Genomic DNA, 12581 nt, shown 5'->3' with positions numbered 1-12581 from the left:
AACAAGTTAAGTGTCCATAATCGGATGAATGGATAAAGAAGATGTGGCACATATATACAATGGAATATTACTCAGCCATAAAAAGAAACGAAACTGAGCTATTTGTAATGAGGTGGATAGACCTAGAGTCTGTCATACAGAGTGAAGTAAGTCAGAAAGAGAAAGACAAATACCGTATGTTAACACATATATATGGAATTTAAAAAAATGTCATGAAGAACCTGGGGGGAAACAGGAATAAAGACACAGACCTACTTGAGAATGGACTTGAGGATATGGGGAGGTGGAAGGGTAAGCTGTGACAAAACAAAAGAGAGGCATGGACATATATACACTACCAAACGTAAGGTAGATAGATAGTGGGAAGCAGCCGCATAGCACAGGGAGATCAGCTCGGTGCTTTGTGACCGCCTGGAGGGGTGGGATGGGGAGGGTGGGAGGGAGGGAGATGCATGAGGGAAGGGATGTGGGAACAGATGTATATGTATGACTGATTCACTTTGTTATAAAGCAGAGACTAATAAAAAAAATAAAAATAAAAATAAATAAATGAATAAAAAAGATTATTAGGATATAAATACTTATTAAGTAGTTTGGATCTAATTACTTAAAATATGGAACTGTTACATATTTCATTATATATAATGAAATATAATTCACATGCCATACAATTTTCTCATTTAAAGTATACAATTATTAGTTTTTACTATATTCATGGATTTGTGCAATCATCACCAAATTTGATTTTAGACGATTCTCATCATCTCTTGAAGAAATACCATACACACTATCAGTCATTCTTCATTTCTCCCCAGCTTCCAGCAATTACTAATCTACTTTATGTCTCTATAGATTTGCCTATTCTGGATTTTCCATCTAAATTGAATCTTTTAATATGTTGTCTTTTGTGACTAGCTTCTTTCACTTAACATAACGTTTTCTAGATTCATTCATGTTGTAGTGTGTATCACTATTTCATTATATTTTATTCCTGAATTATATTCTATTATTGTTAGGTACATTTAATTTATCCATTCATAATCTGATGGGCATTTGGATTATTTCCATTTTATTCCATGGAGTGAAGCTGCTATGAACATTTGTGTACCAATTTTTTTGTGAACATATTTTTTATTTTTATTGAGTATATAGAGTGAAATTAATGAGTCATGACTCTATATTTACTTATTTGAGAAACTGCCAGGTTGTTTTCCAAAATATTGCATCATTTTGTATTCTCACCAGCAGTGTATCAGTGTTCCAATTTCTCCACATCCTCACCAACACTCATTGTTATATATTTCTTTGGTTAGAGCCATCCTAGTAGGTATAAAGTGGTATCTTATCTTGGCTTTAATTCACATGTCTCTAATGGTTAATGATCTCTTAATGTGCTTATTGGCAATTTGTATGTATTCAGAGAAATATATATTCAGATCCTTTACCCATTTCTTAATTGGATTGTCTTATTATTGTTTAATTGTAAGGGTTTGGATACTTATATATAATCTGAACACAAGTCCCTTATTAGACGTATGATTTGCAAATATTTTCTCCTATGTTGTCTGGTCTATTTTCATTTTCTTGATGGTATCTATTAAAACACAATTTTTTTAATTTAATGAAGTCAAATTTATGCAGTTTGTCTTTTGGTATCATATTTAAGAATGCTTTCCTTAATCCTGAGGTCATGGAAAATTTCTCCTATATTTTCTAAGTGTTTCATTGTTTAAACTCTTACATTTAAGTCTATGATACAACTTTGAGTTGAGTATGGTATGAGGAAGGGATTCAGATTTATTTTTTTGCATATGAATGTCCTGTTTCACCAACACCATTTGTTGAAATGAATTTTCCTTCCTTATTGAATTGTCTTGGCTCCCTTGTTAAAATCAATTGACTAAAACTGTGAGGGTTTATTTCTGTATTTCCAATTCTATTCCATTGACCTCCATATTTGTCCTTATACCAGTACCATGCAGGCTTGATTTATAGACAAAGTCTGTAACTTTGTAGTAAGTTCTGAACTCAGGAAGTGTGAATCCTCCATCTTTGTTCATCTTTTTCAAGATTGTTTTGTTTATTCTGGGTCCCTTAAATTTTCATATGAATTTAGGATCAGCTTGGCCATTTTTGCAAAGAAGTCAGCTGCAATTTTGATAGGAATTACATTGAATCTGTAAATCAATCAGAGGCATAATGGCTCAATAATATTAAGAGTTTCAACTCATGAATATGGGCTGTCTTCCCATTTATTTAGATCTTATTTAATTTCTTCCAATAGATTTTTGTAGTTTTCACAGAAAAAGTTTGTACTATTTTTGTTAAATTTATTTCTAAGTATTTTATTAGTTAAGTTATGTTGTAAATGTAATTGTTTCTTAGTTCCATTTTTGGATTGTTCACTGCTAATGTATAGAAATATTATTGATTTTTAATATTGATCTTATATGCTTCATTTTTGAACTCATTTATTTCTTCTTATATATATTTTTTATTGTGGTAAGAACACTTAACATGAGATCTACTCTCTTAAGATATTTTTGATGGTACAAGACAGTATTGTTAACTACAGGCCCAATGGTATGTTGTAGATCTCCAGAACATAATAATCTTGTATAAGTGAAACTTTATATCTATTGAATAACAGCTCACCATTTCCTCCTTACCCCGGTCCCTGGAAACCACAATTCTACACTTTGCTTCTATGTGTTTGACTTTTTTATATACCTCATGTAAGTGGAATCATGCAATATGTTTCCTTCAGTGACTGGCTTATTTCACTTGACATAATGTCTTCAAGGTTCATCTATATTGTTGCATATAGCATGATTTCCACCTTTTCTTAAGGCTGAATAATATTCCATTGTGTGTATATACACCTTTTCTTTGTCCTTTCCTCCACTGATGGACATTTAGTTGTTTTCCATTATCTTGGCTATTGTGAATAATGCTGCAATTCACATGGGAATGCAAATAGCTCTTTGAGATATTAATTTCAATTCTTTTGGATAAATATCCTAAAGTGGGATTGCTGAATCACATGGCATTTCTGTTTTTAATTTTTTGAGGAGACTCCATATTGTTTTCCATAATGACTTCATCATTCTACATTCCCATCAAGAGTATACAAGGCTTTTGTTTTCTTCAGATCTTCACCAACACTTGTTATTTATTACTGTTTTTTAATAATAGCTATCCTAAGGTATGAGATGATATCTCATTGTGGTTTTGATTTGCATTTCCCTGATAATTAGTGATATTGAGCAATCAATGCAATACCTATCAAAATCCCAGTGGCATGTTTTAAGACAGAAATAGAAAAGCAATCCTAAAATGTATATGAAACCACAAAGGACCTCAAATAGCCAGACCAATCTTGAGAAAGAACAAAGTGGAGGCATCACACTTCCTGATTTCAAAATACATTACAAAGCTACAGTAACTAAAACAGCTAGGTACTGACATAAAGACAGACATATACAGCAATGTGACAGAATAGAAAGCCTCTAAATAAACTCCTGAATTATATGGTCAACTGATCTTCAACAATGGTCCCAAGAATAAACAATGGGGAAAGGATAGTCTCTTCGACAAATGGTGTTGGGGAAAACTGAATATACACATGCAAAAGAATGAATTCAGATCCTTATTTTATACCATACACAAAAATCAACCCCAAATGGATTAAATACTTAACTGTAAGACATGGACATATAAAACTCTTTGAGGAAAACATAGGGGAAATGCTTCATGAAAATGGTCTTGGTAATGACTTCTTGAATATGAGGTCAAAAGCACAGACAAAGAAGGAAAAACAGAAAAGTGGGACTATGTCAAACTAAAAATCTTCTGCATAGCAAAGAATATAATTAACAGTGAAAAGGCAATGTCTAGAATGGGAGAAAACATTTGCAAACTATATATCTAATTAGGGGTTAATATCCAAAATATATAAGGAACTCCTTCAACTCAATAGCAACAACTTTAAAACCTGACTGAAAAGTGAGCAAAACAGTTGAGTAGACTTTTCTCCAAAGAAGACACACAAGTAGCAATCAGGTATATTTAGTTTGTACTTCTTTTTCTAAGTTCTTGGAGTGGAAATTTAGGTTATTTATTTGTAATCTTTCTTCTTCGCTAATATAAGTGTTTAAGATTATAAATTACCACTTAAGTACCGCATTAGCAGCATCCCATAAGTTTTGGTATATTACATCTTCATTTTAATTTTCATTTATCTCAAGCTATTTTCTATTTTTCTTGTGATTTCATCTTTAAACCATTGTTTAGTTAGGAGGGTATTGTTCAATTTCCACACATTTGTGAATTTTCCAAATTTTTTTTCTGTTACTGATTTCTAGTTTCATTCCATTGTAGTTGGAGAACATACTTTGTATGGTTTTAATCTTTTAAATTTATTGAGGCTTGTTTAATGGTCTAGTATATGGTCAATTCTAGAAAATATTCTTAAGAATGTGTGTTCTGCTGTTGTTTGGTGAATTATCCTATAGATGTATTAGGTCTAGTTTGTCATTCAGTCTTCTGTTTCCCTATTGAACTCCTGCTGGTTGTTCTGTGCATTATAGAATGTGAAGTTTCCAAGTATTATTGTCTATTTCTTCCTTTATCCTGTCCGATTTTACTTTGTATTTTGGGGGATTCTGTTTTAAGGCACATATATACTTTTTATATTGTATTTTCTTGATAGTTTGACCCTTTTATAAAAATAAAATGTCCTTCTTTGTCTCTAGTAACATTTTTTTTTTGTTTTAAAATCTATGCTGTCTAATATTACTATAGCCACTCCAGCTTTCTTATGGTTGTTGTTTGCATGATACATACATAATTTCCATCCTTTTATTCTCAAATAATTTGTATTTTTAAATATAAATGGCTTTTGTAGACAACATATAGTTGGATCTTGTTTTATCCAGTCTGACAATCTCTGTCTTTTGATTTGAGTTTCAAATCCATTCACATTTAATGTTTTTTATATAGTTTTTGATATAGTTGGATCTATATCTGCCCTTTACTTTTGATTTTATGTAACTCTCATGGGTTTTTTTATTCCTCTGTTCCTCCCTTACTTCATATTTTTGCATTAAGCAAATAATTTCTGATGTGACATTTTAATTCCTTGAATGAGTTTTTTATTATATTTTTTGAGTTATTTTCTTAGTGGTTTCTCTAGAATTTAACCATATTTATCTCAATTTATTATAATCTACTTCAGATTTATGCTTAATCCTGTGAGATATAGAACACTTACTCCTTTATAGTTGTATTTCCTCTCTTGCATTTTATGCTATTATTTTTATGTATGTATATTACATCTATGTATTTTATAAATCCAACAATGTATTGTTATAATTATTACTTTATATAATTTGGTGGCTTTTACAAAAGCAGGAAGAAGAAAGGAGAGCAAGTATTTATTTATGATGTTTGTTATATTAACCTTCTTATTTAACATATCTTGTTCTTATTATTTGTTCCTGTGGATTCATGTTGCCATCTGGTGTGATTTCCCTAGGATGACTGTGGTTTTAGCAGGGCTGTCTTTGACTTTCTTTTTCACCAATCGCTCTGTTAATCTGTGTGCCTCTGTTCGTACCACAACCAGCTGTTAGGCTCCAGTAATTGCAAGCACAGTTTTTGAGGCCAGTCTCTGTGGTTCTAATATTGATAAGGCTCTTATTAACTGTCATTTTCCCTCGTTCTCTCTAATAAACTAGTTGGCTTATGGTTTAGTTTATTGCTCTTGAAGCTCCCAGACTTTTCTTACTTCCTTGCCACTAAATATCCATTGCTTTTTAGAGTAACCTTAGGCTTGAACTTCCCCACACTATGTTCAAAATAAAGTCATTTCCCTTGGGAGAGCTTCAGATATCTCTGATCTTATAATCTGCTCTTTCCCTAGGCACACTCTCTGAATAATGACTCAAGAACTGGGAACAGGTAATATGGCCTGCTTCTCTTGGAGTATCATCCCTGACGTAAAAGCAGAATGCTGTGTAGGACAGTAGCCTTTTTTTTTTTTTTTTTTGCATTACGCAGGCCTCTCACTGTTGTGGCCTCTCCTGTTGTGGAGCACAGGCTCCAGACGCACAGGCTCAGCAGCCATGGCCCATGGGCCCAGCCACTCCGCGGCATGCGGGATCTTCCTGGATCGGGGCACAAACCCATGTCCCCTGCATCGGCAGGCAGACTCTCAACCACTGTGCCACCAGGAAAGCCCAGGACAGTAGCCTTTGATCTTCTCACCTTGTCTTTGCTAGCATGGAATTTTACCCTACAAATAAGCTGGATCAATGGATGTTGAGTTCCAATATTCTGCACCTGTCATGTTTGTCATAAAAGCTCTGTGTTATGAGTGGGACTGGTTGGAGACAGTGAACCCCTGCCTTCTCAGTCACACTTGCCTGGAATTTAGTCTCTGCAACACAGAGGAGGAAGATGATGAGAAATTCTCATAGCCAGGCTCTCCTGTAGAGATATCACAGTCTGTGTCTGAGAGTTGGAGAGAGGGAGCCTTGCATTTTTGACCCCATCCACTTGGAGTGTAGTTTGAATCACACTAAGCTGGAGAGCAAAGGGAGGAAGCAGGTTGTGGCTCAAGTGACAGACTCTTGCTGTTTGTACTGAGATTTAGTAGATTTTCTTGAACAAATATTTCCTTTTTTTCTGTACACCCTTAGGACAATTTTCATAAACTTCAAGCGGTCATATTTTCTGTAATTTTTACCTGTTATGATTGTCTCATTGGAGAGAGGGTCTGAGAGCTCCTAATGTTGCCATCCTGGATGTTCTCTGTTACTTTTGTCTTTTAGCCTCTGACACCATGGAATAATTACTGAGACTCGAAGCATACCATGAACACAGAAAGATTGGGAGTCTTTAAAGACAAGTTACTAAACCTATTCCCATCTCAAACTTTACATCATTAAAGATAATGGTATACACCTCAATAATGTTTTTAGGATTAAATGAAATACAATTCTGAGTACTCCTGACACCTAAGGCACCAAAATAAACGTGACTATTTTTATCTCATATGTTTTTATGAGGGTAATGTATATGCTATATGTTATTTAAAATGCTGTAAATATTATTATAGCTTTTTTTTTTTTTTTTTTTTTTGCGGTACACGGGCCTCTCACTGTTGTGGCCTCTCCCATTGCAGAGCACAAGCTCCAGACACACAGGCTCAGAGGCCATGGCTAACAGGCCCAGCCACTCCGCAGCATGTGGGATCTTCCAGGACTGGGGCATGAACCCGTGTCCCCTGCATCAGCAGGCGGACTCTCAACCACTGTGCCACCAGGGAAGCCCTATTATAGCTTTTAAATATTTTTCATACTCTGCTCCATTTTGTTTCTTAATTCAATCTGATGATAGAGTAACTGATATTGAGTGTCCTGTTTGTAGAGACATAGGTGAATTCCTGCATTTTGTGAAATTCAACATGTAGATATAAGTAGAAACCAGTAAAAGAATAAATGAAAATCAGTGTTTCTGCTTCCCTTTAAGTCTGTGATCAAAGTAGAAGCCTCAGTAAATGATATTTCTTGGGGATTAAAACCCAATAGATGATAATTATCCAACATGACCTTGACCATCAGGTCTTCACATCTGGTAATTACTCACCAGGATTTTCTTAGCCTTGATCATTATTGTCTAATTTGGGTCCATTTAGAATGTCAAAGCCCAAGCAGCTTGAGTGTATGAAAACCTGCTGTTTTATGACATGGAGAGCTCATTGCATTTCACTTTCTTAATTCATGTCAAACTTTCAAATGTTTTTACTTAGAAGAAGTAAACTACAGAGCCCTGAGTCTTTCTTAAAACACATTTTATCTATAAGCTCCAAAAAAATTTTCTTACATATTGTTTAGAATATGAATTGTTCGTGTTTTATTTCTTATTTCACTAACAAGAAACTTTCTAGGTCTAGTATTCAGAATCTATGACCCTAAAGCTAATACAACTTTTATTTTGTTTCTTACTGGCAATACAATTGGGATTATGTTGGAAAGGTTGACGTGACATGATGTCTTTGAATTGCCTGTAAGCACTGTAATAATTCTTAGGCACTATTCAGAATTGGGGGGTAAAATTGAAAAACTAAGAAAGGAAATAAAGCCGAATATTAGTAAAATGAGGCGGAGAGGTATAGGAAGCAAAGGATATAAAGAATAAGATAAAGAATGAAAGATAAAGAGGAAATTCAAAAGTCAGTATAGCATAGATAATGATAATAACATTTGTGGGGTTTACAGAGTGTTGTGTCTATAGTTTGCCTGCCAGTCTCCTACTTCTAGCAGGAAGCATTTAGCTGAAGAAAGAGGAAGCCACACCCACTCAAACTAACTACATCAAAAGGTGGTGCATTATAAAGATCCTGGGAAATAGCATAGAATCCATTTGTCAGCAATATCGTTGGGCTTCATGTGGACTGGAAAGATATAGTTTCTTCTCTCTGTCTCTGGGGACATTTATTCTTTTCTCCTTATTTCTTTCTTCACACATTTCTTTCATTTAATTATGCAAACTGGTTATCTTTGTAAGCCCCTCAGTCTCTGCTCCTTCATAATTTCAGTCCATATGTGGCTAGCATGGACCCTTTTTTGCTGCACACTTCCCCATCTCTTCTTCTTAGATCACTGACTCAGAATCACTGGCCTAATTTCAAATTTCAGGTAGAGAGAATGTAATTGGCTGAATGTGTATAAGTTGTCTGCTTTTGGTCTAAGTACTATGGCTGAAAGGATGAAGTCTGCATTACGTTGGGCTGTTCTTATGAGGGTCATAGGTTGAACTGGTTCTCTAAGAAAAGAAGAGACATATTTACATATCTATTATGTGCTATCTACTAAATTCCTTGAGGGAAAAGATCATGTCCTATTAATTCCTTTCCCCAGCACCTTGCACAGTTTTATTTTTTTGTTTGTTTTTTTTGTGGTACACGGGCCTCACTGTTGTGGCCTCTCCCGTTGCAGAGCACAGGCTCCGGACGCACAGGCTCAGTGGCCATGGCTCACGGGCCTAGCTGCTCCGCGGCATGTGGGATCCTCCCGGACCGGGGCACAAACCTGTATCCCCTGCATCGGCAGGTGGACTCAACCACTGCACCACCAAGGAAGCCTGCACAGTTTTAATATGAACATTGAACAAAATAATCTTCACTTCAAGGGCAATTTGCATTTCTGTTTTTAGGGGGCAGTGCTATTGACACAAATGAAGAAAAAATTCCAGTCCCTACTTTTCTGATGGGTATCATCAAGGTAACTTGCCTTGAACAATGATTAACCTTTTTTGGAAAGTGAACTTTGTTGAGCAGACTTTGAAGATATTTTCCATACCTGGGAATGAAGCAACAATGACATAACACCTGTCCATTTTGTAGGCCAGTGTTCTGAAATTATTTTTAGTAGTTGAACTTATGCTAAAATTTTACCCAGAATACAAATAAATAAAATATATAAAAATAGAATACATAGTCAAAGCAGGTGTAAAAGGTCAAGCTCTACCTATTAATCTTCTTTGTTCTGTTCATCATCCAACAGGCCTACCCCTAAACTAGAGGAACCTCTATGGAACCCAAGTGCTCCAGAGACCATTGCTTTTAGGTGAGAAGCAAGGAAATTTTATTCTTATTTGCTCAGTATTTGAGTACATTTATAATTTTAAGTACACAAAAATATGATACAAAAGACTTTGTGAAGACATAGAAAAGGGTTTTATTGTGTATTTTTTCCATTGCTGCAAGTTTCTTAGGTGTACAATTCAAAGATAGAAACTCATTTGTTCAATAAACTTTTAATGAGCATTATTTGCTACATTCTATGCTAGGCAGTAAAATATGAACAAGACAGGACCTCTGTTATCATGTGTCCATAGTCTACACTAGAACTATGTGAAATAAGAACACTTTAATTTCATTACACTTAATGCAATATAGATACCTTACTTAAAAGTATCAGTGGAAAGGAACTAGCAAACATTTCAGTACTCAGAGTAAGTTCAGGAGTTCATATTCTTCCACTCTCACCTTTGTCATGAAACATGGACTTAAGACATTGTTGGTATAACTATTGGCTCTTGTAGTTTCTGCTTGGAGCTTTTGATTTCTCTCCTTTTCTCCAATATGAATTGAAACATTGATTTCCCCCCAAAAATGCAAAATATCTGAAAATGTTACAATGTTCATCACTAGGTTAGTGTAACAATGTTGTGCTGAAATGAAAAGAAATATTTCTGCTTATATTGAAAAATGTTATAGAACTTTTTAGTTGTGAGAATGCACTGTTGGAATAGAAAAATATTTTTTTATACTCAAATATGTTGTCTAAGACTAATGTATCTTCATAGAACTGTATACATTAGAACTAAAAGGGAACTTAGAATTCATTGTAGGCATTATGATTGCCTACCAAGTATCCATTCATCATATCTGAATTTGCAACAGAATTCCAGTCTTGTTCAGGGTAGAAATGTGCCCAACTTCAGCTAATGGAAGTACCATACCTCTAAGGGGCATTTAGAAACATTTGAGCATGTTTTAGTGTCAAAAGGGCTAAGAGATAATATTGACATTCAGTCCCTTTGGGTTGTAGATGCTACATGTCCTGGAATGTACAGAATTGTCCTGTATAACAAAGAATTTTCCAGCTTCAAGTACTACTAGTTTCCCCAGCAAGAAACTCTGGTTTAACCCAGTTCTGCTAATCATGTTACCCTCTTTGTCCAGCTAACTTTTTTTTTAGCATCTTTATTGGAGTATTATTGCTTTACAATGGTGTGTTAGTTTCTGCTTTATAACAAAGTTAATCAGCTAAACGTACACATATATCCCCATATCCCCTCCCTCTTGCATCTCCCTCCCACCCTCCCTATCCCACCCCTCTAGGTGGTCACAAAGCACAGAACTGATCTCCCTGTGCTATGGAGCTGCTTCCCACTAGCTATCTATTTTACATTTGGCAGTGTATATATGTCCATGCCACTCTCTCACTTTGTCCCAGCTTACACTTCTCCCTCCATGTGTCCTCAAGTATATACTCTATGTCTGTGTCTTTATGCCTCTCCTGCCGTGAGGTTCTTCAGAAACATTTTTTTTTTTTTAGATTCCATATATATATGTTAGTGTACGGTATTTATTTTTCTCTTTCTGACTTACTTCACTCTGTATGACAGACTCTAGGTCCATCCACCTCACTACAAATAACTCAGTTTCATTTCATTTTATGGCTGAATAATATTCCATTGTATATATGTGCCACATCTTCTTTATCCATTCATCTGTCAATGGGCACTTAGGTCACTTCCATGTCCTGGCTATTGTAAATAGAGCTGCAATGAACACTGTGGTACATGACTTTTTGAATTATGGTTTTCTCAGGGTATATGCCCAGTAGTGGGATTTCTGGGTTATATGGTAGTTCTATTATTAGCTTTTTAAGGAACCTCCATACTGTTCTCCATAGTGGCTGTATCAATTTACATTCCCACCAACAGTGCAAGAGGGTTCCCTTTTCTCCACACCCTCTCCAGCATTTATTGTTTGTAGATTTTTTGATGATGGCCATTCTGACCAGTGTGAAGTGATACCTCATTGTAGTTTTGATTTGTATTTCTCTAATGATTAGTGATGTTGAGCATCCTTTCATATGTTTGTTGGCAATCTGTATATCTTCTTTGGAGAAATGGCTATTTAGGTCTTCTGCCCATTTTTGGATTGGATTGTTTGTTTTTTGATATTGAGTTTCATGGGCTGCTTGTAAATATTGGAGATTAATCCTTTGTCAGTTGCTTCATTTGTGAATATTTTCTCCCATTCTGAGTGTTGTCTTTTCATCTTCTTTATGGTTTCCTTTGCTGTACAAAAGCTTTGAAGTTTCATTAGGTCCCACTTGTTTATTTTTGTTTTTATTTCCATTACTCTAGGAGGTGACTCAAAAAGAATCCTGCTGTGATTTATGTCATAGAGTGTTCTGCCTATCTTTTCCTCTAAGAATTTTATAGTGTCTGGCCTTACATTTAGGTCTTTAATCCATTTTGAGTTTATTTTTGTGTATGGTGTTAGGGAGTGTTCTAATTTCATTCTTTTCCATGTAGCTGTCCAGTTTGCCCAACACCACTTATTGAAGAGGCTGTCTCTCTTCCATTGTGTATTCTTGCCTTCTTTATCAAAGATAAGGTGACTATATGTGCGTGGGTTTATCCCTGGGCTTTCTATCCTGTTTCATTGATCTATATTTGTGTTTTTGTGCCTGTATAATATTGTCTTCATTACTGTAGCTGTGTAGTATAGTCTGAAGTCAGGTACCTGATTCCTCGAGCTCCGTTTTTCTTTCTTAAGATTGATTTGGGTATTCGGGGTCTTCTGTGTTTCCATACAAATTGTGAAATTTTTTATTCTGGTTCTGTGAAAAACGCCATTGTAGTTTGATAGGGATTGCCTTGAATCTGTAGACTGCTTTGGGTAGTATGGTCATTTTCACAATGTTGATTCTTCCATTCCAAGAACATGGTATATCTCTCCATCTGTTTGTATCAACTTTCATTTCTTTCATCAG

General features: G+C 35.1%; 1 protein-coding gene across 5 annotated transcripts in view; it reads left to right on the top strand.

Moving 5' to 3' along the window:
- Positions 1 to 12581, top strand: part of NAALADL2 (N-acetylated alpha-linked acidic dipeptidase like 2) — a 1538215-nt gene that overhangs the window by 280117 nt on the left and 1245517 nt on the right. For 4 of the 5 annotated variants that reach the window (XM_082624727.1, XM_082624728.1, XM_082624730.1 and 1 more), the window contains one exon: positions 9570 to 9632. The exons of the other annotated variant lie outside the window; for it this stretch is intronic. The gene's annotated coding sequence lies outside the window, so the exon portion shown is untranslated. The remainder of the gene's footprint in view (positions 1 to 9569; positions 9633 to 12581) is intronic. 5 annotated transcript variants of the gene reach the window in all.

The sequence above is a fragment of the Mesoplodon mirus genome (genome assembly GCF_964341445.2).
Source record: "Mesoplodon mirus genome assembly, chromosome: 6".
Classification (NCBI taxonomy): Eukaryota; Metazoa; Chordata; class Mammalia; order Artiodactyla; family Ziphiidae; genus Mesoplodon; species Mesoplodon mirus.
Note: the sequence above shows the minus strand (reverse complement) of the source record. Positions and strands in the feature narration are given on the sequence as shown.